Below are 25547 nucleotides of genomic sequence, written 5' to 3'. Positions count from 1 at the left end.
ATAACCTAATACTTACCTTACCTACCTTATCTCACCTTATACTGACGTACCTACGACTGAAAATATTGTTGTGAAGTGATATTGATGAGTTATTAATACAGTCTATAATCTATATAGTCCCTGTATTACTTAGGTGAAAAAAAAACCGAAGTTTTTGCCATAATTATTTTGCAAGGAATTGCAAGGCACGGTTTGCAATAAATTGATGTGGTCTACCCGTACACGATTGCTACCTATACTCTTGTAAAGTTATAGTCTTCTCTCTTTTATTATTTCGTTGTTTTCTTGGTTGCAGCTGTTATGTAAATAACTACGAGTATGTTAGCCAGAAACCGTATGAATTTCTTTGTTTATGTATAGCTTGGCTTGAGTCACGTGGCTAGTTTTAGTACCTTTGTGATATTTTCCACCATGATTCATGGATCATTTGGCTGTTTGTTATCGATACGGTTTATAACGTCAGCGTGGTCGTAAAAGGTACGTGATTCAGTATGATGTGATGTGTGTAAACTACGGCGAATATTAACATTTTGCTTGTCTATGATTGAATTTTACGGAAATTGGTGTTTTAAACGACTATTAGGTTCTCGTCTTTTTTTACTCAGTTTTCGCAAAGCTTGCAGCAACACAACATAAGTACCGCTGGGTACATGTGTAGGACGTATAACTTTCTATATTCCTGTAAATTGGCGTGAGCGGTTTTATAGGACCCAGTGGCCTGACTATCCTAAGCAGTGTCGCGATCAGGCATTAGGTGATAGAACAATGCCCGTGCGCAGCGGAGTGTGGCGTGAGTCACCCATAGCACGCGCGCAAGGCCAAGAGCTAATAGCTCATCCACAACATCGAGTACGTTCCATATTTCATGGTATATGAATTTATGATTATACAAATGCCTACTGAACTCCGTCGGCGACGACGCCGCATGTGTAAGTAGTAAAATGTCTTGACCCCACTATCTGTGATTGACCCCTTTTCACCTCTTTAAAGGTTGAATTTAAAAACATCCTTTCTTAGTGGAGCTCTGCATTATTTGAAGAATATACATATCAAATGTCAAGTCAATGGTATAGGTTTACGCTAGTTGACTTGACACATAACTCACTTATTAAAAACTTAATTTCACGAAACATCAACTTCCTTCAGCCCGCTTTCAAATAGAAACGTCACCCGCTGTTCCCACTTATTACGTTTCACTTCATATTTCATTACGTTCGATTTTGATGTTCAGGTTTCAAGATGGCGGCTTCCGGTGCTTCCTGCGCGGGCGCATGCTTCAGTGGCGGCGGTTTCAGTAAACTGCATACTTTGATTATGTGTAAATTTTGCTACTTAACGAGTCCTCGGTGAACTTCGGAAATAGAAATGAAGCCTATTACAGTGGAGGCTTTTCGGCTTAGGATTTAGTGAATACATATTTATTACCATTAAAGGAGGATTGTTATGATAATAATTTCTTGTTATGAAATGGGTATTATTATCTGACAGCTGTCAATAGTGACATTTTCTCAACCAGACATATTTGAAGAAATGAGATGCATAAACTCCCTCCCTTTGTAATACTTACCACTTCGTAATCCCGTTAAAAACGTAACAAAACCCTAACCCAATACCATTTGTAGTTGGTTACGCTTAACCGTTTGGAACACTTACCATGTAGGTATGTATACAAAGTAACTCGATCAAACGGTAACCCAAATACCTAAAAGATAAATCTTCGAACGGTTAAAGTCAATAAATAGCTTCAGTTAAATAAAATTAAAAACGCAAATACATGTCCGAACATTAGTTAGATGTCAATCTGATATTAGTGTACTTACGTTCGAATTGGCCTGCTACTTGGTACGAAGTATTATCGGCCAAAGCCAGAGTCGACCACCTTAAAGGCGCATTTTGTTTGAAGCGGGAACATCTGCCCGAGGCTCGTCAGCTTTCGCCCACCAATGAAATTTGGAGGCGGGCTACTAGAATTTCTCTTGAAGTTTTTTGTAAAAAAAAGTGTATGGGTATCGGTCATCTGTTTGAAATGCAACGTCTGGTCATGTCCTTTAGGACCCCAGCAGGTAAACGCAATTATTCGATGCCAGATTGCCAGGCCAACGAAAAACTCCCACGCTATAGTGAACGTCCCTAATATTTTGGAGCCCTGGACTAGTACCAACTATTGGAACAGGAAGCTCAAAATATGTTGGTCCCCGTAATATGCATGGTGTTGACAGCTTTGTGGACTAGGAAATAAGTTATACCGCCACTCCAAAGGTGCGCAAAAGGACACTTGTAAACTACTTTTAATATTACCGGCCATATTCCAATACAATCGAGCTTCAGTTTAGACGACAATATTTGAACGCTCTTACTGCCTTAACTATAAAGTCGAGTTCATTGATACAGCGTGTGTCTGACCATGGGGCTTTAAATCCAGGGCTCGATTATACTCGCTAAACTGAGCTACTTTTACTATGGCACCAACCCCGAAATTCCGAAAAAAAATTTTACTTTTCATTTTTGCTGATCAGAATGTCGACGTTTTCTATGGAAAATCCAAAAATTTTTCCCCAATTTCAGAGTTGGTCCCATAGTAAAAGTAGCTCAGTTTAGCGAGTAAAATCAAGCCCTGGATTTAAAGCCCCATGGTCAGACACACCATGTATTTTACCAGTTTGTCCGCGTAGATATTTTTAATTCGACCGCATTCAGTACAGTACCTACATCGGTGCTAGGCGGTGGCAGGCGCGTTATGTGACGCAGTTGTTGTTGGTTATTGTTTAAGGCATGTAACTATAAGTACATACTTTGTAATTTTTACACGCTACTCAAACATGCCATTTTGCCATTACCATTAATTCTAAATAGGTACCTAACATAAAATTTATGTGCGTTTGTGTAAATAAGGAAGAAAATTTTGTAAATACAATTTATTTCATGCATCGTTTTAATGAAGATTAATACTTCGGTTATTATTGATGGTTAAAATTTACCAAAAACTACTAAAGGCTCACTACGCTATAGTATTTTTCAAACAGGAAGGGTACGATGATAGATGTCATCATCTCCATACAATTTATAACTTAACACTTTCATACTTTTCAAAAAAAAAATTAATCTAAGTAAAACAAATATAACTTTTTAAGGGAGAATATTCTGAGAAACACTATTACGAAACACAATAATAAATCTTCAGAGGTTCTTTCATGGCAATGTAATTTTATGTTTATGTATATCAGTCCGATACATTTATTACGACAATCAATATTCAAAAATTAATTGTGCGAGTAGGCCCTGGGCTTTTTCACGAATTCATCACAATCAAATGATGACTGTTAAACTTAGGCTAAATTTGCTGTAATCAGTATTGCGCTACCGCTGCGGTGGCTTATCGCGATAACAATTAAACTAAAATAACGAGTCACGTGCGAACCGGGGCGTGTTGGAGACTTGGAGATCGGCACTTTCCTCATTGTCATTCTTAACTTAACGTCATCCATCAGGGAACATAGAGCTAGAGACGAACAGTGGATCGATTACCGTCTGTTCTGTTCTGTTCCACTTAACTAAATTTATTGACGTCGAGTTTGGATAAATTTATAAATTTAAAGCAGTGCGAATGGAGATCGGCACTTTCCTCATTGTCACTCTACTTTATATATTTCACGTTATCAGATATCGTAATGAACTACAGATCTATTACCGTCTGTTCTGTTGTCTTGTAGGTAGGTACTTGACCAAAATAGATTTTGAGTATGTTTAATTTGTCGATTTGCTTATGATATTTACCTTCGAATTATTCGAACCTAAACTGCTAACGTACAAGGTATACTTTTATGGTCGCAACTATGCAATACATTTTTTAACGACGAAATTAGAATTATTCATCAGTTTCCTCAACTTTTGGAAATCATTAACTGTAATTTATTATGAGATATTATTATATTGTTCACCAATGTCTTTTCTCATTTTAGGCTGTTTAACTATGAGTTATTTATTATTCGCAATTTGCGATATAGTAAAGCAGTAACAATAATAGCTCCGCTACATATGTGCATCGTTATCAACAATTAGCGGAATCACATCCTTCCTCGCTATAATTACCGCTCGACCACCGCTCCTACCATCTTCAACACAGATAACTTTACCATTGTGTTAGGTGTTGATTAGTAAAGTCAGCATCAATGAAGTACAGTAAAGGGCCATAAAGTTTGCACATCGGTATTTAGAAAGAGAATATTGGAGGTAACGAGAATGAAAGAGACAACGCTCTACGAAGCCGAAATTCCGATGTGCAAACTTTATGGCCCTTTACTGTAGCTTATAGAACAATCAAAAGTCAACCTCTCGATCAAATATTTATTTATTTTGACGACCGGTCTGGCCTAGTGGGTAGTCACCCTGCCTATGAAGCCGATGGTCCCGGGTTCGAATCCTGGTAAGGGCATTTATTTGTATGATGATACAGATATTTTTGTTCCTGAGTCATGGTTGTTTTCTATGTATTTAAGTATTTATATATTATATATATTGTTGTCTGAGTACCCACAACACAAGCCTTCTTGAGCTTACTGTGGGGCTTAGTCAATTTGTGTAAAAAAAAATGTCTTAAAAAAAATAGAGACAAATAGAGATAAAAAGACATCTTTCTTTTTAGTTCGCATTGAAAAGTGTCTGGCGCACTCTGTTTTGCATACCTATAAGTACTAATATTTAATTTTTTGTATAACTATTACACCGTGTAAAATGTATAAGTATATTATTTAATGAAATCAATGTTATCTCTTCAGTGTATCGCGTAACAATGGACAACGTTCTTCCGGGATACATTTAACGCTCCATGGCGCCGCTGCTGGGGCCAATACCGTCCTGGTTGAAAACAATGAACCATTGACCGGAGACCTAGACCGGCATTCAACTTCAATTAAAGCTCTTATTCCGCCCCTATTTTTGTGAGGTATGTATTACGTCGTACCTGTAAAAATAATAAAGATATTGGACTACATTTTAATATCAGTATAGGAATACATAATCTGAAATACTTAAAAAAATCTATATTTAACTCCTCATCTATTAATCAGTACCTACCTGTAAATGGTTGCTAGTATAAGTAGTTAATTTTGCACACGTACTAACGAATCCTAAACGCCCTTTCTACAGAAAAAGCAAATTTTCTATTATTGGGGTGCGAAATTTCATATTTAATATACAAATACGCAGTTAAAGTTACAAAATAAATGTGTATGAAGGCTATTAAAAGCCTTACTAGTTGCGTGCATATTTCTTTAAATGGCGATCCGGTTCTGGCAATACATTAATCATTGACATTTACATTTATGTCAACATCGATTCGGTTCGAAGGACCAATCCCATATACATATACATATACATATTATAGATGTTCGTAACGTAAGACAAAGCAGTCACACATTAAAAAAGGGGTTAACGGACAAAACCGTTTATTGTATAATTTTTTCTCTAATTGCTCCATTAATAAAGGAGAATGCCCCAACACATCTAACAATTTGTCAAATTAAAATAAAATGCCATTGACATTCATAAAAAATAGTTGCAAAGCCAAAAAATCCTCAATATCTACAATCGTTCAACCACCAACCAACCAACCAACCATTTCTGCACACATTCGTCTATTTGCTTCGCTATCGATCGAATGAGCATTATGAGAAAGAGTGGGTAGAGAGGCAGATAATGACATTTCGATTTTTGCGGTAGGCGTGGGTCCTCAGTTCCTCCTCGTTTAAGACGAAACAAAGTTAATAGCGCACGCGTCGGGCCGTGTCGCTTTTGTACGGAACCAGTGGCTTATGACCGCGTGCCTTAAACACACGTGTGCTATGATTATCCAGACACGGTTGGTTTCTTCCAAGAAGCTACATTTTAGAGCATTGGCTGGCTAAGGCCATTGACCTGGTCAAGGACCAGAAATATTTTACTAAGTAAGTTTTTTGTCCATATTGTCATATTGGATACAAGCTTTTATCGCCTGGCAATTTTCTATCAATCCAAACTCCATAGGGTTGCATTGTTTTATCCCCTAGTTCCTATGGCCATCTTCGGTATCAATATCAATCATATAACAGATGCATATTATCATAAAATTGCGTTATAAGTTAAAATATGCCAAATTTCAGTTCCATCGAAGTCGGAAGTGGTCGAAAAACTCGAAATATGGTATTTTGCCAGCGGTTTGCAAATTTTGGAGACAACTTACGCAGTTCGTTTCTTAACATACACAAACATTGCAAGTTAAATAACAGCTTGAAAAAATATTGATACTCAATATTTTAGTGGGAAAGTGGTTTGTTCGGTGACTGGAAACTAATAAAAAATCTTAAGCATATATAGCGGTGGGCCCAGGAGAGACCCCTGCGGTAAGCCACAGGCATTTCATCGAAGAAGACACTGAAACTGTTGAAACCTTACGATAACTTGTCTTAAGGAATTTACTTTGATCAAACAAAAATGCCTCAAGATAGTTGCAATGAGAAAGATTTTGTTTTGCTGTGAATAAAGTAAACTTGACTTTGTTTCTCCGGAGTTATATAAACAAGCGTGGTGTGTTATCGGCCACGCCACGTGAGCCGGCTAGTGCAATAATTTACACTTTACTGTGTGAGGAAAAGGAAATGGGGAAGGCACGTGCTTTTTGCAAGGTTAGGCGGCGAGTCATGCTCGATGGCCGGTGATGAAAGCGAAGAGAGTCGGAACTGACTTTAGCAAAAACTGCAGGTTTAATTGCAGCAGGGCAATTTATAAGTAAATATGGATAATAGAACCAGCAAGGTATTACAGTGAAACCTGGTTAAGTGGGACCTGGATATGTGAGAAACCTCTATAGCTGGGACTCATGGTGCGGTCCCGACACTTTAGCACTGAATTACCTCTGTTAGTGAGATAAAACGAACCTCTATAACTGGGATTAATTGTTGTAATTTTATAGTCACATTTACCTCTATAATTGAGACAGAGAGTGTATTTTACCTCTTTTACTGAGACTATATTTATAAGATTACATTTTCCTAATTGTTTTTTTAGAATTTTATACGAATTACCTCTGTATCTGAGATAACGTCAATCTATGACCTCTCTAACTTGGACTTTATTGATCTATTATTCTTACTAACTCTTAGTCTATCCACAAATTCCGCATGTGCTTAATTGTGTCTAAACGACTTCAAGTATCATTTAGTTACTTTATGTAATTAAAATTATCGAAACGACAGCTGAAATCTTGTGTAACAAGAATAAACATTTTTTTTTATTTAATAAATTTCTAAGACGCAATGAAGTCCGTGTTAATTAAAAAAATCTATCCTTTGGAAAATCATTCAAAATAAATTCAAAGAAATATATAAACAGACTTAAAAAATATTTAGGGACAAGGATTATTTTACGTAAACATTTAAAGATAATTACAAAATACCTTATTAACCACCTCTATAACTGAGATATATCCTCTATTCTCACCTCTATTAATGGGACCCTCTGTAAATGAGACAGAAATTTATTTATACCTGTCTAACTGAGAGCCTGGGTAAGTGGAATACCTCTTTAAGTGAGACAAATCTGCTCGTCCCTTGAAGTCTCACTTATCCAGGTTTCACTGTATAATAGTTTAGTATTAGTTGTTTTATTATATTTAGCTTGTCTCAGTCTCACTGAAGTTATGAATTTAAGTTTTAGAAGGGATTTATTGCATTTAATTGCATAGGTAAAATTTTACCTACAAATCGCTGAATTTATGCCATATATCAAACTCTACCAGCCAACCATTTGATACTTGATGATGTAGATAAATACTATCAAACCAAAAAATAGGCAAGTAAATGTAAGAAACTTGTTACATTTGTATATCAAGTGGGTGTAAAAAGGTTAAAAGGTGCTAATAATCCCACATGAACGTTGAATATTCAGAAGGAAATGTTTATTTAGCACTACCCACGTTTTGACGTAACATGTACCGTTATTACAGCCTTGAGACTCGAAATTCGAAATATAAATGTCTTAATCTTACCCACTCGATAATCGACGGGTTCCACGGACGCCACGGTGTTATTCACCACAACTACCACGACCGAGCACGGGTGAATTTAAATTTGATTTTGGGAGGGTTGACCCCTTTCATAAAGTTTCTAAATTAATTAATTAATTAGTGAACGAATATCGCCGACTGAAAAACCGCACATCGTGAGAGTTGTATGCCGAATCAGTGTCAACTCTGTCAACCCTACCGTGCAAAACGTTCAAGTTGATAAGCACGATCAAGTGGGGGTAGTTCGAAAAATTCGCGGAGCTGGAAAATGTCGATGTCAGCTTGAGACAGTCTGCCGTATTCGAACTTCAAGATATTCACAAGAGACGACACGTACTAGATCCATTCTAGATACGTTATAGTTTAGATATCAACTAGTTCTCTTTTGCAGCGCAATTCGGGCAACCAATGTCACTTTTACGTTAGATAGAGTAAGATATCTATTAGATGTGAATTGGATCTCTAAGTCATATCCTGTGGAAATCGTTCAAGATATCAGTTCAGGATATCTCCAGAATCGCGCAAATGTCAAATTTGACAGGTTAGATCTTAAACATATCGTTATCGTATCGGTGATGTCTAAAAGATGTCTAATAGATAGAGGGCCCAGTCTTTCTTCGGGATCACGAAGGTCAACGTCAGAGGTAATTTTCAGGCTTATATATACGTGATCAAGTTCCTCTTATTGAATAACAATAAATAAAAAATGGTGTTGGTTTAAATAAGTGTCATGTTACGCTGGTTTACTTATCTAACAACACGAATGCTTCCGTTGCTAATGTGAATACGGTTTGTAATTAAGTCGATAGATAGAGAACCTGTCGTCGACGGATTAACTGGTAATCAATTAAAGATGGAGCCTGATGCGGCATAATCATGAGTCTATAAATTAATGACGGATTGACGGCTGACCGATTTAATGATAGTTTTTAATTGATGGACTACTGTTTTAACCTAATTCTGTTTAGCAAACAATAGGAAGGTATGTACTTAATTTAAATTGGTAGTAAGACTAGTAAAATTGGTAATTAATGTAGATCATTAATGTAATGTACTTAAACGTGTAATTGACTTAAACAGACACACTTCTGAAGAACATAAGTACCTTTTCCTAAAAAAAGTTTTAGCAATTTCAGGAGTGATGTAGCAGAGTTTAACTCTGTGGAAATACTACAATCCAGGTAATCCAGGGTTGCAATTGTATTAATCATTGTTTAAAGATTTTGGTCTTATGTAATATGTTACAAGCCTTTCAATAAAACGCGACTCAAGCCATTGAAATCGAATAAACACGAGACAAGACGTAAAATAGCGGGACGTATCTGAATTTTTCGGCCATCCTACCTCAGTGTCTGTCTGTCAAATGAATTGTATTTGTATTTGTGCCGATCTCATATAAGTAATCCGTTTGTTTTTATCCCTGACCCGATGAACCAAAACAAACGCTTGCGCGCACGCAGCTTTCCCGCCACTCCGCGCCGAACCTCCACGCGCGCCGCCCGTGCCGCGCCGCCGCACAGACTCGCGCGCAATCGAACGATCGACTAGTGCAGTGCTAGGATTCTGTGATGTTCTGTTCTGTGACTGCCCTGTAGGGCTCTGGATAATTGTGTGTGCTTTGTGGATTTTCAGTAAGGTAAAAACTTCTTTGTTGTTGCTTGACTTTACTTAAGTATTTTATGGAGCATTGTTTTTATCGCCCATTGTTTTCGAAACTTTTTGATTGACAGACCACACGCGTGTCTATAGCCCTTTACCGTTATTAAATTCACGTTCCATATCACTATTGTAGATATGGTTAATTTTTATTTTTATGCGATCTTTGAAAAGTGTTTTTTAAGTGTACATTTTTATGGGATTTTTTAAATCGTAACCCATTTTTTAAGTTGATGTAATGGCATTTTATTAAACAACTTTGGTTACAAGTCCCTACTATAAATAGGTCATACTGCCTGATGGGAACTGCGTCACTGGAATTACAAAAACGTCGTCTCGTCCAGTTGTTGACGCTCGCTCGAGACAATTAGATCTCCACCATCTTGGGATGGGAAAATAAATAATGATTACGAACGTCTAGATTCTTGGCGGCCGTAATAATTATTTATTCTTATAAGGCTGCAAATTGAGAGTAATTATTCATCTATCCTGTTTCTACGTTTGATAAAGATCTTACCTTGTCTTGTTAAAAGATACAAACAATTGATTAAGAAGACGCAAATATAAAAACAAAAATAGCAGCGAGTAGTTGTAAAAAATATGACGCTAATTAGTTTGTTTAAAATTATTTAAACTTCATTGTGCATAATCTGTTATTACTTTAATTAATAATTAGTCACCCATACCTAAAATTAAAAAAAAAGATCAATACGAGTAATTGTTACGATTAATATAATAATATTTAGATAAACACATTCAACTATTAAGGAGGTCGCGGAAAATGACTCACCGTGAAATTTGTAAAAAGCTCCAGCCGCGAACGAAATACGAAACACCTTTTTGCCTGATTCATAAAGAAAACTGCTTCTTACTGTATGTTATACTGTTACATTTCTTTATTAAAAACTATTCTAGCGGCGCCATTTTTTATATTAAAGTTATTAACACCTTCTGCATTAAATTCCATAACGGTAACGAAGAAAAACATCTCACAGTATTTGCGGTGCCTTTAATATGAAAAGTTTAGTTTCTCATATTGAGCATAAATGCGGTAAGCCTTCGGTTTTTGACATAAACACTGCAAAAACTACAATAGGCGATGCCACATCATATTGTTAAAGATCGCCCACCCATTTCTATTAACCATTCACTGAGATTTGTATCTTCCAAGTCAGTGCACGAACAGAAAAGGTTAATTTATTTATTTTATTTTTATTTATTTAAAATTTAAATCAGGCAACAAGGCCCATATTACAAATACCTTACAGACTAACATACATATATATATATTATAAACTTAAAAACTAAACACTATTTATGCGACAAAACGGCGTGGCTCCGTTGAATCGGCTGTTCTTGTGTCGGAATAACGACGTTCCGTCAATCTATAATTATGGACTGATTTCTCAACAGCATCTTTTATTGTAATAATGATAAATTCAATTAGCTACCACCACGTTATGCAATTTGTTTATATCTTCACCTATTACAAATTAGACTCTATTGGCATATTCTTGCACAAAAAAACAAAAGATACCGACTTATTGCACTCAGCCCCAAGAGTTAATTCCCGAGGTCATTGCTCTACCCACTTGATTGGATTATGTAGGTGCATACCTCTGACTGCTGCAGGAATTCTCTATGCAGCTAATTTGACATGATTGAGTTATTATGCCTCTACTTGCCGGTGATTATTTAAGAGGATGATGGATCATTGATTAAGTCTAAATTATCCAAATCCTATTATTGATTTATGAACACGCAAATGGGTCAAACAGATCAGTGTGTTATGTCTTTCCTGTAGACATACACAAAAGTTAAGGGCTATAAAGGTTAATTTTCTTATTTAACCCTTATCCACGTGAAAAGGTCCTCCTTTTATTTAGAGAACTATGATAAAATCATTGCTTACATGCCCACAAGCTGTTAACTATTGCCCACAGGAGAGAAAAATGTGCTGTTCGCGATAACACGCTAGTTTTCTCTCCTGTGGGCAATAGTTAACAGCTTGTGGGCATGTAAGTAATGATTTTATCATAGTTCTTTAAATAAAAGGAGGACCTTTTCACGTGGATAAGGGTTAAATAAGAAAATTAACCTTTATAGCCCTTAACTCTTGTGTATGTCTACAGGAAAGACATAACACAGTGATCTGTTTGACCCAAATGCATTTAATTGTATATGACGTTTCAATAGTTTTCATGTATTATTACAGCGTCTATTTAATGTAAATTAGCCAGAGAGTGAGCGTTTATAATTGCCATCATTGTAACATCAATGAAAATCGCATCTTGTTCAAACAATGACAGTAATCAGTTCGTTGATCCATTTTCTAAACAATTATTCCAGCACAAAAACTACGAAGCACATTTAGAGCCATGAACACACAGCAGGTAATATATCTTAGTTAAAAATGAGTTAAGATCACGTTTTTTACTGTTTTGTTCAACATTTCTTTCGGCTCTTCAAATATTAGTTAGTTAGTCTCGGTTTCAGTATTATCACAACAGTGGTCGTTCAAATTTGGATCAGAGGCTAATGCATGTTTGTTTAGGACTTAGCCGCTTGCACAGGATTTCGACGAAGTCTCCGAGATTGTTTGCCCAGCTTCGAATTCTTGCATTTCTGATGCGTGCTGCAACCTCAAATATTTAAATTACTTAACTGTATGTAAACAGGCGTCGACGCTAACGTGATAATGACTCAATTTATTATTTCACACACTCGGTCACACATAACGTTTAATTTTGAAGAACTCGATAAGAGTTGATAACTTTCATCTATTTTCATAACGGTATTTCCTTTTACAATCTTTTATTAGAAATGCAATACGTTTTTTATAAGTCATAAGCACTTTGAACACAATTATATAGGTAGTTTAAAGGCAAAATAGCCATGCAAAATGTCACCATTGAAATTTTGACATTTCTTCTTAGCATTTAGGTTCCCATTTACTGGTAATGATTTGGTTCTTTTTCGCATAATTATGTGCAATTAATTTGTCCAAATCTGTGATTCAAGTGGTTGAGTTCTCGATAATCTTGTTGTGCAAGGATGGACAATGCTCGATATTCTGCGCAGACGCTTGCTCGTGTGAACAGTGCACAATGCTCACGGCTCCCACGCTCGTGGGTGGTTCTTGCGACATTCAGAACATTGTCAGCGGCTGGTAAATTTAATAGATCTCTTTTCCAAGCATGTCCGACGAGGTCAACAATCTTGAGATTCTTGAGACCTACGATACCATCCCCGATTACGCAAATATTTTGTAGATGAGGATAATTGCATGGTTTCTCTCTCCAAAATTTGGTAAACAAATCAGAATCTGCGAAATTGGAAGTCCTTTAAAGGTTATGATAATTTTTTTACCAATCAGTGTCGTCCGGTCACTTAAGATTTTCCGAGAACTTAAGTGCGCTGATGACGGTCAATAGCTATTGACCGATGAGTCACAAATGTCGTGTCGTTTTAACAATACCTACTTATGGTAACCATTACTTTAATTCATTAGTTCCATGTTCATGATTTGTGGCTAAATGTTGCACCTTGACCTTTTATAATCGGTTGCCGACTAAGAGATGTCCACGATCTCCAATGTGCCAAATACGATTAGAAAAAGATTTCCTTCTATGTTCGCTCTATGGGAACATTAAACGGTGAGGACAACGATGGATCGTGATCGTTATAAATAAATGAGAAAAAACAACAGAAAACATAATCGGTTGTATAATTGTGCACTTAAGATGAGGACTTTTAGGAGATCGTGAAGTCATTCATAAAATTAGGATTGACAAGCGAAAGTTTGTTGGTAATCCTGCATTAAACACCACGTTCACACCTCACGCGATATGGCGTGAGTATCAGAAAGAATGCGAAACTGCATATGTCCACAGACGTATGAACCAATGAGTTACTCCATTTTGCATTGGTAGGAACTGTGGAAAGCATTGAATTAAAGAAACTATGAGAATAAGATGTTCCAACGGTAGAAACTAGTTGTTTTCTAAATAAATTACAGCACCTGTTTTTAAAGTGTTCCACGATAATGATTGACATCTCCTTGAGTTAAATAGTTACCGTGCTAAATGTGACGCTTTATTTTTAAAACGTGTTTGATGTTATCTGTTACTGTCCCAGTAACATGAGTATTGAGAAATGTTTGGTATGCCCTGTGTTGTGAATCTGTTTACGCTGTACAAAATGTACAATGTACATACATAGCTCCCGTCTTGTGAGCATTGTAACAGTTGAAGACCGGAATTCTCATCTAAAGAGTGTGAAATTACATGGATTGGTCGGCATATTTTCGATGAAAACTGTTTATCATTGTTAATATTCGAGGCGCATTCCTCAGCGTAAAACGGTAGGTAATTGAAGAAGTAATGCCCGTATATTAAGTACACAATGACTCGTGACTTTTTTTGTTACATCCCGTGGCTTTATCCGGAGTGGATCCTATCTTAGGCATTCCATTCTTGGACGATGCCCCTTGATTCGGAAAAAAGGAAAAACGAACTTTCCAATCGTCTAATCTCAAGGCCGTGAGAGCATTAACACGTTTTTCAATTGTTTTTTTCCTGCACGATTCTTGAGACGCATTCAAGCGAATTGTCACGAACGTCTTCAATATTCAGCTGTTTATCATTAATCATCGATCATCGATATTAAGTTGCACGAAAACGGCGAGACTCTAGATTTACGTAAGACTAGCTTTCATGTAGACAATTCGTGAAACTTTTCTAACTACAAAATTCACCGTCATTGTTTTAACGGTAAAGGATCCAGCAAATACCGAATTGTTTGGATCAGAAAGCACTAATTCAAAACTTAATTGCCATGAGAATGCCGTTCTATTCTAATTAAAATGAAATGCGAGGATGAAACCGATAAGAATGGGTGTGCAGAGGTTGAAGAAACCTTGAGAAATTCTTTCGTTTTATTGTTGATTGTTTTGACTTTTGAGCAATTTCGTAGAAATCTCTTTTTGATGTCCTTGATAAGGTTAGTTTTTTTGGACTAACGGATGCTGGCAGTCAAGGCTGGAGTTGATAAGAGTTTAACTATATGTAGTTTGCTCAAAGCAGATAACGGGTTTGGCTTGCAAACACAGCAAATGGGTTAAACCCTCTGGACCGTTGATACGGGATATCTGATAACAGTTCGAAAATGAACATATATATTTTGTTCTTTATTTTGAAAATGGTTAACATGTTTGGGAGAACGGATACATAGACTCTATTTGTTAATATTAGTGTGTTTGGAGACAATCTCGGCATCCCACACACATAGACATTAATCATCGTCATTCGGTTGAGCCGGCACATTTGTTTTAATTAGTTACTTGTCATCATTTAATGGCGGACTTAAATCTTTGATGTTTACATTCAAATACGCGTTTAGCAGACTATTGGATTTTAAATTAATTTTGTGTAGTCACAAAGAACCGGGATGGGAGCATGTTAAGCGTAGCTTGTATTTTTGGATCCTTTTATGATGTCTGAAAATATACCGACACCGAATAAATTTTACCAAATTTTAGAGGCTTGTCAAATTTACGAATATTATAAATATATACTAACATAGTTTTATTTAGTATATTTCTCTCTACTTATACAACGCGTTACATCAGCCACTGAAAGTGGGGTGGGTACTCGTTGTATAGGTCATACTGAGCATCTTTTACTATGGGACTAACCCCGAAATTCCGATAGAAAAATTGACACTCCCATAGAAGATATCAACATCAGCCAGCCAAAATGTATTTACGACATTATGCTTTTTTTTTCGATTCTTATAGGCTCTGCCTACACTTTACATGTAATAACACTATTTAATTTGGTACAATCTGCAGTCAAAACCGAATTGATTTTTACATCAGTTGTGACTTTGAATTTAAAAGTATGAGTACTCTTGTCATCCTTTTTACCCTCTCGAATCTTCTCCAAATAACAATGTCATTACCACTTACATTTCCAATTAAAGTTCATCCTTTACTGACGCCGGACACTGGACAAATCCGGAGGGTCTGTTCGTATTATTGAAGATACATCTATCTGACCAATAGTATACCCTATCTTAATGCAATAACGTTTAGAAATGGTCAGTGCGTGTCTTCGAGTACGCAGCTGTAGGCAATTGAAACAAATGAGCACGGCGCCACGGTGCGGTACCCTGATATCATCTCAACCACTATAATAAGACCTTTTTCGTACGACTATAGAAACATTCTTGCTATATTTTAAGATAGGGAAGTTCTGGCGTAGTAAGGTTCAAGGAAATATGGTTTAAGTCGGAGGTCTTAAGAATTTGACGAGAGTACTATTATCATTTGACGGATGTGCGTTTTGTGGCCACGAATATTCTGTATAAAGAAAGACAAATTATTCACTGTAAACCTTGTAAGAAATCTTAAAACGTATAGAGAAGAATCTGCTTGAAATGGAATTCATTCAACTGATTGGAACGCTTCAGCTTAATTGCATTTTATTTCTGCATCATTATGGTTTTATACCCTTATATTTTTTCTTGAACTCTTCTTTCTGTAGTTTTATTACACGGTAAAATAATAACATAGTGAAGACAATCGAGTAAGTCAACCTCAAAAGATGTTAACTAATGTATTTATTTATTTATCGTATGGCACTAATGTGAAATAAAAACATTAACAATGAATTTGCTGTTTCTATTCCACGTGTTAAAACAATTATCGGCGTAACATTTATTGAATCAATGTTATGCAAGGGAACACATGATAAGATTATTTGTTGAACCTGAATAGCCTGTACTGGCTGTACTCTATATAAATTACTATGTGTTGATAACGGCTGATAAGTGAAACTCAATATAGAACTGAAACTTAGAGAATCGGACATGGTTTATTTTATCGGTTTTAAAATTGATAGTAAGTTTTTTCGAATCATGTTTTTCTTATGTCATAATGGATAACTCATTTCTTCTTTAGATGATGATATAGCTTTATAATTTTACATGTACCTACCTATTTACCTTTTTATACATAAATTTGCAATTACATTAAAAATATCTAAAACATGAAATCGTTTTAGCTGTTATTATCATGCTAAAGACTTTTACTTACCCACTATACTACTAATTAACTTCATTAAGGAAGTGGCAACAATTATTTATGAAATTAATCAATAATTTTTATTCAATACCGTAGGTACATAACATTCAAACAAACTATTCTTCTAGCCATTTTGTTTAGCTTAACAATTAAATGTACCATTTTTATCTTCATATTTAATATTGTCAGTTTTATCTCGTAGACTCTTTCCAAACTTTCGAGCGTGGGCGTTATCGCCTTATCAAGTATTTATTACTTTCTTACGAAATCATTCCACGGTGCATTCTAACTGTGTCAATTAATTACGTTTGACTGACATTGTTCTGATATAGCGCTTGTTATACTAGTACGTAATTAGAACTCATATGGCAATACTTCCGAATCAAACTATTACTAAACTTCCGTAACACTTAGGCAAAACTCAGAAGCTCCTAGGTTAGGTGACTGGTTAATTGGTAAAACTCGAGTTTCAGAGGTACAGTACAGAGCTACTAAACCTACTTTTTTCTTGTCATTGTAGAAATAAAAGACTAACAATTAAGTCCGCCGATACAAAAGCTTTTAACGAAGACAAAAACCTATGAAAAATAACATCAAACGACGAACGAGGATGATTAAAAATAATGCCACCAATTTTGTCCGTCGCACCAAAACGAACTTTTTGCACTAACTGTTGAATGGAACCGAGAGAGACAAGGACGTTGCAATTTAGAGACAATTGAGGTAATTAACTGATAGTTAGTTAATTGATTTAACAAGCGATTGGCGATCTTCAGATCTAGCTCATCGGCGCCGCTAAGCGACAAAGATGTAATTGTTCTAGCTTTAATCGGAGTTAAAGACCATAGGCAATTAATAGGTAAAAAATATTTCGCGTATTCTTTGAAAACTTCTATGGCTGTTCCATTATTTCAGTTGATAGCCTAAAGTAGGTATTTATCCATGCATGACACAAATAAGCGCCTATATAATAGGGCAGCCTGTGTAACCAAGTGGCAATCGTTTGTTTATAGGACACGCTAATCGAAACTTAGATAAATAATATGTGGAAATTATGACGTGACTTTTTGTCGCATATGTTAACTCAACTTGGTATAATTTTACTTTTCGATTAGCGTTTATTGATAAAAGATCAATATTTTGGCTACCTATGGCCCCTGAACAGATATTAAATTACACGTCAATTGTGTTGGGACGACCTTAGAAACGACACAATAATGCATGGTGTGAATCACAGTGTGAATGGATCTCGAACTGTTAAGACAATATTTCCAACTGTAAAATTAGGCAGGTTTGTACCGCACGCAATCCATGACATCTTACCGAGACCGGTAAGAACAATGCGGCCAAATCACGGCAATTACATGACGTATTCACGAAATTTGAGCGATTAACTTTCTAAGCGTAAGCGAACTATTTGAACGCTAATTGTCACTGCTTTTTTCCATGCTTAAACAGGGTTGGGAAACTGGTTTGAATTTGGAATTTATTGTTCGACAATACGGTAGAAGATTGAATGAGTTTTGCAATGGCTGTTATGATGAGAGTAGGACAGAGCTGCAGTGGCCATAGTATGAAAATTTGTTGTAATATGGTATTGTTGGGTATTTCTTGTGGTTATGTTCTCATGGGTGTCAAAAGACGAAGGTCATTTGAAAGGTTCTTCACCATTCTAAATAGCATAAAAAAGCAAAAGCAATTGTAATATTTTATTTATATGTTGAGAACTAAAGTTGTCTCAGTTGTTATTGTTACAAAATAATGATTTGATCCCGAGAAAAATGCCCTTTATAATCGTTTGAAAATCGACAAAATTTAGCAGAGGTTTATAAAGTTTTATAAATAAGGGGATTGGTTGGTTCCTGAATTTACTCGCTGGCCCCGCTGCAAGATATGCTATTTTTGATTGTGTATCGTGTGTGACTAGGCATTTACACAAAAGGAAATGGTCACATACTTTGTTATAAAAGCTGTCTTTTAAAAACAACTTTACCTCGGACGTTGGCTCTACAGTCGATAAAAATTCATAAGCTCATGTTTTATTACCTTCTCACGTAAGGTAGTCTTAACATTGGGTGCGGATCCGCACGTCGCTCCGGTTGTGCGAGCGGAATGTCGCTATATACGTAGAGCCCTGTCTTGCTCCCACACCATAAGGAAGAAACTTATCGATAAATCAATGTTAGTACTGCGCCGCTGACGCATTATGGCGCGAAGCAGCCATTTGTATGGGTTGTGTTGTGTCACTCAGTGTTTTCATAAAAACTAGTAGGAAAGTGAACAATTATTTTATAGATAACAAGCGCTTTGAAAAATCTTATTACTTACTGTTTGTTAACATTCTTATAATAAATAAAAATTTTAATAACAATAACAAGTTTTCCTCTTCGATTTGTTCATATCGTTTTATTAGGGTTCCGTACCCAAAGGGTAAAACGGGACCCTATTACTAAGACTTCGCTGTCCGTCCGTCCGTCCGTCCGTCCGTCCGTCCGTCCGTCCGTCCGTCCGTCCGTCCGTCCGTCCGTCCGTCCGTCTGTCACCAGGCTGTATCTCACGAACCGTGATAGCTAGACAGTTGAAATTTTCACAGATGATGTATTTCTGTTGCCGCTATAACAACAAATACTAAAAACAGAATAAAATAAAGATTTAAATGGGGCTCCCATACAACAAACGTGATTTTTGACCAAAGTTAAGCAACGTCGGGAGTGGTCAGTACTTGGATGGGTGACCGTTTTTTTTTTGCTTTTTTTTCGTTTTTTTTTTTGCATTATGGGACGGAACCCTTCGTGCGCGAGTCCGACTCGCACTTGCCCGGTTTTTTATTTTAAGTACATATGATTAAATCCCATTATAAGTATGTACCTAATGCAATAATTATTATAGTCTCGTATACGTAATAAACAAACACGTATGACTATTTGACTATTAGGGCCGATTGCACTAACCACAGTTGACGGACTGACTAACGTCACTCAGCAGTGGACTATGAGAATTTCCATACAATAAAATATACATTTAACAGTGATAGACGGTTTGCAACCGACCCTTAGTATGTACTTGCACTTCTCACATTTTTAATACAGGGAAAGAAAAAATATCAACCAGTTATTTTGTTTTAATTTTGCGACTTTTTTTAGAAATTTTCGAGAATTTTCCAAGTTTTGTTATCTATTCGCATTTTTCACATCTGATCATACCAGTAGGTATGTCGTACTCGCATTGACGTCACATATATGCCTTGGACTCTTGTCGAACACAACCGTATTGCGAAAGTGTTGTCTTCCCTGTACTCGATCTAAACTGCAAAACGTAATTCAAGACCAAAAAAAGTAAGAAAATGTTGCCACTTTTTACTAGCGCGTCTTTTATTTACGTAAAAATAAGTAAATAAAAGTACTTTTTTAAATCGTAGGAGTAAAATTACTTACAAATAAATTATCTTAGCGTGATTATTTATCAAAAGGAATTTACTATTTTACAAACAAATTATTGCAGTGGCAACATTGTCCTACTTTTTTTGGTCTTGAATTACGTTTTGCAGTATAGTATTTCTGCTACCATTATTCGCCAGAGCGCAAAATGCCTCGACTACATACATAGGATCTTTATGGCGTATGCGACATTCATGCACAATAATGACTGTCTCATTTGATCCGTGGATCTCTTTGTGTATTATTTCAAAAGGACCTATCTGCAAGTAAATCTTATAGTAACCTACAACCTTTTTTGGATGGTGTGTGATTCGCTTCCCGCTCTAGACGGTTTTGCTCGCATTGTTCATCTTTCTCATGTGCATTAAATTAACGTAACGTTAATGATACGGTGGCTATGTGAATATTTCAGGTTATGAAATGACTAATGACAAAGGAATAGAAATATACTTAAAAGATCAAATATTTTTTAGCAATAAAACAAAATTATTTTTAATTTGAATGGAACTCCAGTATCTTTACAATTCTGTCACATTTTGCCAAAATTTTGAGGAGAAAAATTTAGTTAAGCAAGTAAACAAGTATTATTCAAATGTATAACAAAAATTGGTTTCTTAACGTATACGTATACGTAACGTATTTTAAATGTAAGCATGTTTCGTTATCCTTGATGGAGTAAAGTTTATCATAATTTCTTAGAAACGAACAATCACTTTATTAATATTTTATCGCACCCTAGTTGAACGTTTGACATTTCTTTCAAACAATACCTACATTTTAACTTATCTGCAAACCGTTAGCCAAGCAAATTTAATTCTTCTCACCATATATTACAGCTTATATTCGTTTGTAAAGAAGGTCAGACGCTGACAATCAGTAAGATCGAAGATTCGCACGCGTACTGAATATCCATTAGGTTACTAACGGCCTCTATTTTAACAGCATTCCATGTATTTCTTGAAACTTACCTATTCAGATTCAATGATAATACGATTATTGAAACACTATTTAATTTTAGGTACAACTTTAAATATAAAATTCGTATGGAAATAGGAAAAGTAGTAGTTAAATATGTACTACATGAGTAATTTTGTGGCATTTAACCACATTTAATCTAATCCTTGCCTGGTAACAATTACTAATACGTTATATACTACATAATGTGTAATTATTAATAAAAATAGGTACTTGGTATAAACGGTAGGTACATAATAAGCCACGTACGCGACGTTAAAAATAGGTACAATTCATTATTTATGTAGTGCAATATGTTTAATATACATATGTATTTAAATGGTAATGAAAATATTTTGCAAAAGACTTCAACGCGCTTTCGATTAGGTACTGTGTTTTCGAATAATTTACGATTAATATGTATATCTAATGCTTAATTAAATAAAATGTAACACACCGCACAAAGGCAACACCCTCAACATTTTGAGGATTTTCAATTTTGTGGCACAGTCAGCAATACCTATACGATAAAAAGGGGAGGTGGTCAAAATAAAAAAGAACTGTATACGATCTTGCTAACTTACTTACTTTGCAACTCCTCTACTCATATCATACTTGTAGATAATATTTATAAAAAATATAAATATATAGACTCTCAAATGGGAATTATACAACGATTTTCTATTTAAACAAATGTTTGTAGGAAGTACCATCTTTAAAATTCTAAACAATCTCACGACTGAGAACAATTAGGCTGAAATTCAACACTCGCCATTGAAACTGATACGTGAAGCATAATACATAATTATTGTAAACAAAATGAGATATCTATAACAAAACTGTTTAGTCTCGAGCTTTCCTAGTACAGATAACGACGGGCGATAGCAACACGCCCATCCGTGTCGTTTTACATTTGAAAGTAATCTTTAAACAAAAATGATGAGTTTGTATACAACATACGTGTCAGTTATGTCCTTTCAATATATACTACTACTATTCTATACTACTAATACTGTGTGGACTAATAGGCACGAAATATTGGGTTGCTATGCTGGTCCAGTGGTGGTTGCAGTAGAGCAATGACTGTTTATACGAGATAAAATTATGGTCACTTCACTTGTATGCGTAATATTTAAGAGATTAAAAAAAAACCGACTGATACTAATCAGTAATAAAATACTAATCACTCTTCTAAATAACAACTTACTCTTCGTAGACACATTGAAGCACTTAAAAACTTAGCTTTCTCATTTTCGCCATTTAATTCGAGTAATGCAATGGAAACATTTTTTTTAATTATTATTATTCCTATTCTATTATAATATTTATTCCTGTACCTTTAGTACTAATCATAAGAACAACGATGTTGCACAAAATAAATCCTTAGATACGGCATGACTCAATCATTAGCAATTTAAAGTACCTAATGCAAATATTTCAAGTTAGCACTGAACCAATCTACACTTGCAGAAATAATGCGATGCTAACTTGCCTATTGTTAAATTACAAATGTAAATTATCAATTTCGTATTTCAATAATCTATTCGATCCATGTCTAAGTTGCGTTAAGTTTATTTGTAAAACAGTTAAGATAATATTTCTTCAGATTACTTGAATATCAAATTACCAAAACATAATTTAATTGGTAAAGTTTCCAGAATTAGGAAGAATGAATTGTCACCTAAGGCATTTTTGAATGAATAGAACCAACGAAATAAAACTACGATTCGTTCACGAAATTACAGGATTATCGCGGTTTGTCATCTTTTTAATTCCCCCCCGCGAATGACAGATTATTATGTCCAATTCTAGAGAAAACTGTATAATTGCACATTGATTTATTACTAGCCAGTGCTGCGAAGCACACAAAAAAATATAAGTACTAAAAAAAGTAATTCAAAATTTTATTTAAGATAGTTGTCAACTTGTCAGCCAGTGTTTGGGAGTCCGGATATCGGATTCACACTTTCCAGCGGCGGATACGTCGGACGCCCGTTGCATACAAATCACCCGCGCGCTATCCGCCTGGCGACGACACTCAAGGATGCACACCATAGACACGCGTAGCTCTTAAAATAGAATGGATACTAGGTTTTTTGCCAAAAAGTGATGTGCGGGTTTATGATGCGCGTCAGATCTAAAAGATTTAAAGTAAATGTACTTCTTTAATAACATATTAAGATTAGAGACATAATAAGATTAACCGCAATATCTAGACAAAACCTGTCTGATTTAGGTAGAAGAAATTTACCGTGAGTTTTAACGATTTTCTATCAACAAAATAATTAAGATAAGCCGATCCCAAAAATACTAAAAGAGCAATAACAGTAAACTGTCCACTTACGATAAACTTAATTATCTTGTAAGCCTTTCCAAAGGGCTTTTCGTTGCTAGGTCAGTTTCTTATCTGTAAACTAAATCGGCTTTAACTGTAATACTGTTAGAGCCTTATCTTAGTGTTAAGATAAAATAAATGTCCTTTATAATGAGTGTAACAGAAGTTTAGCCGTAACGTCACGTTTTGTAGCTACAGAGATTAGAGGTGTCAGGTTTGACGCCTGTTTCTTATCTGGTCTTTTATGTTCTATTGTGTTGAACACAGGTGTGAAAAAAAACAGTAGGTACCTGCATATAATTTGTCAAATTTATGATATCTATTTCATTATTATAACTTGAGCAACAATACTTACTATATTTTTTCTTCAATGTATATAATCAAATCAAGCTCTTTTATTTTAAATACTACTTACCTCAAATTTTTACTAAAATATATTTATGTTGAGTGTCCAAAGTCCATGGGATGTATGCACCTATTTATATTGCATTTTAGGGATTCATATAAAACATATATTATTAACGATTATTATTTCTAGTTCATAATGTTCATGTTTACAACTCGTTCACATGAAGAAATTCAAGTGCATAAAACCCGTAACCAGCCAATAAAAATTAACCGTTCGTGCTGCACATATTTGGATGTTGTGTAACATAAAGTTCACATCACACGATCGTTTATTACTTCCTTTAGTCGATTAATTAGTACGAATTTAGATACCGCGTCACTGCCAACCTGACGGCGTTAAAATGCAGACCATAAATACACGGATGTGGCGTTCGGTTTTTAAATGTTTTTAAACGTTGCCCAACTGGATTCTAGAGTTTTGAGCTGGGAATGACGAATACCGCTAGTTAAGTTACAGGTTTTAAATATTTTAATTACTGAGGACGACATTTTGTGAATGTTTGGAAACATTTTATGAGTTGAAGCTATTTTTGTAACTTGCCTTGACATAATTTCGGAGATATGTGTGTTTAGGTCCTTACTTAGTATAAGTAAGTATGTGGATATTGTTGAATTTGTTGATTACTTAACTTAGTAAAGTTGCCATCAAATAAAATATTTCTAATCACTATTAACTGCTCTAGTTTAGTTTCAAGGCGTTTGACTATTGGAGATTATGATTATATGGCAAAAAAACAATTTTGTGCCAAAATGCCTCAAATCATTTTGGAAAAGGGCTGATACTCTTCAAACTACTGAACCGATTTTTATCAAACATACCTCCGCAAGGAAACTCGCTTTCACGTAAACAAACCGCATGGAAATCGGGCTATCCGTTTGAGAGCTATGATGTTACAAGAGGCAGATAGACAGATAGACATTGGCGTCAAACGTATTTCACCCCTCTTTTTGCATCGAGGGTTAAAAATGTTTCTGAACGCTCCAAATAAGATAAAATATATAGCTGGCATTAAAATCAACACAAAATGGAATGTGACTACATTGCACCCATTTTTTTAGCTTTAATTTTAACTTAAACTTGGTCATCAGTCGTCCTGACTTCGATTTGCATTCTTTCAACCCGTAATGCATCTTCATTTAGTTCCCTCGACTATCCATTACGAGATCGACGGAGCATTCGCCCGCATGCGCGTGCGGCTCTGATGGACGCGTGCTCATGAGTTTGCATTTCTATTTATCATTCTAATTTCAACTTAAATATTATGTCAGTAAGGCTCTTTTTACCCAATAGACCGGATAACATTGATTATGCTTGCGATTTCTGACGTTACTGCCTTTTAAATATGGTTGGAATTTGTATGTATTCGATCACAATGAAAGAGTTGAACGTGCAGTCTGTTTGTTATTACATTTAGCTTGCATTCCAGTGGCCAGAACATCTCTTAAAATCAAAAGTCGTACCTAAAAGGGACTGGTATGGAGATTCGACGTATTGGAAGTACGAAGTCAGTAATGCACTAGTGTTTTGCCGCGGCACGCGTCTATTTGATTTGTCATGTTTGCGATTGGAGTTTGATTTGTGTTTCCAACTTGTGTTTTGCTTGTAATAATCGTGTTATGTTATGAACGATGGAC

At 35.5% G+C, this 25547-nt stretch overlaps 1 protein-coding gene across 1 annotated transcript in view; it reads left to right on the top strand.

The window, feature by feature from the left end:
• The first annotated feature begins 9504 nt into the window (after nt 1-9504).
• Nucleotides 9505-25547, top strand: part of LOC134790456 (uncharacterized) — a 76239-nt gene continuing 60196 nt past the window's right edge. The window contains exon 1 of the mRNA XM_063761263.1: nt 9505-9674. The gene's annotated coding sequence lies outside the window, so the exon portion shown is untranslated. The remainder of the gene's footprint in view (nt 9675-25547) is intronic.

Source organism: Cydia splendana, chromosome 5 (assembly GCF_910591565.1).
Source record: "Cydia splendana chromosome 5, ilCydSple1.2, whole genome shotgun sequence".
NCBI classification, from domain to species: Eukaryota; Metazoa; Arthropoda; class Insecta; order Lepidoptera; family Tortricidae; genus Cydia; species Cydia splendana.
The sequence above is the reverse complement of the archived record's forward strand: the minus strand, read 5'-3'. Positions and strand labels throughout refer to the sequence as shown.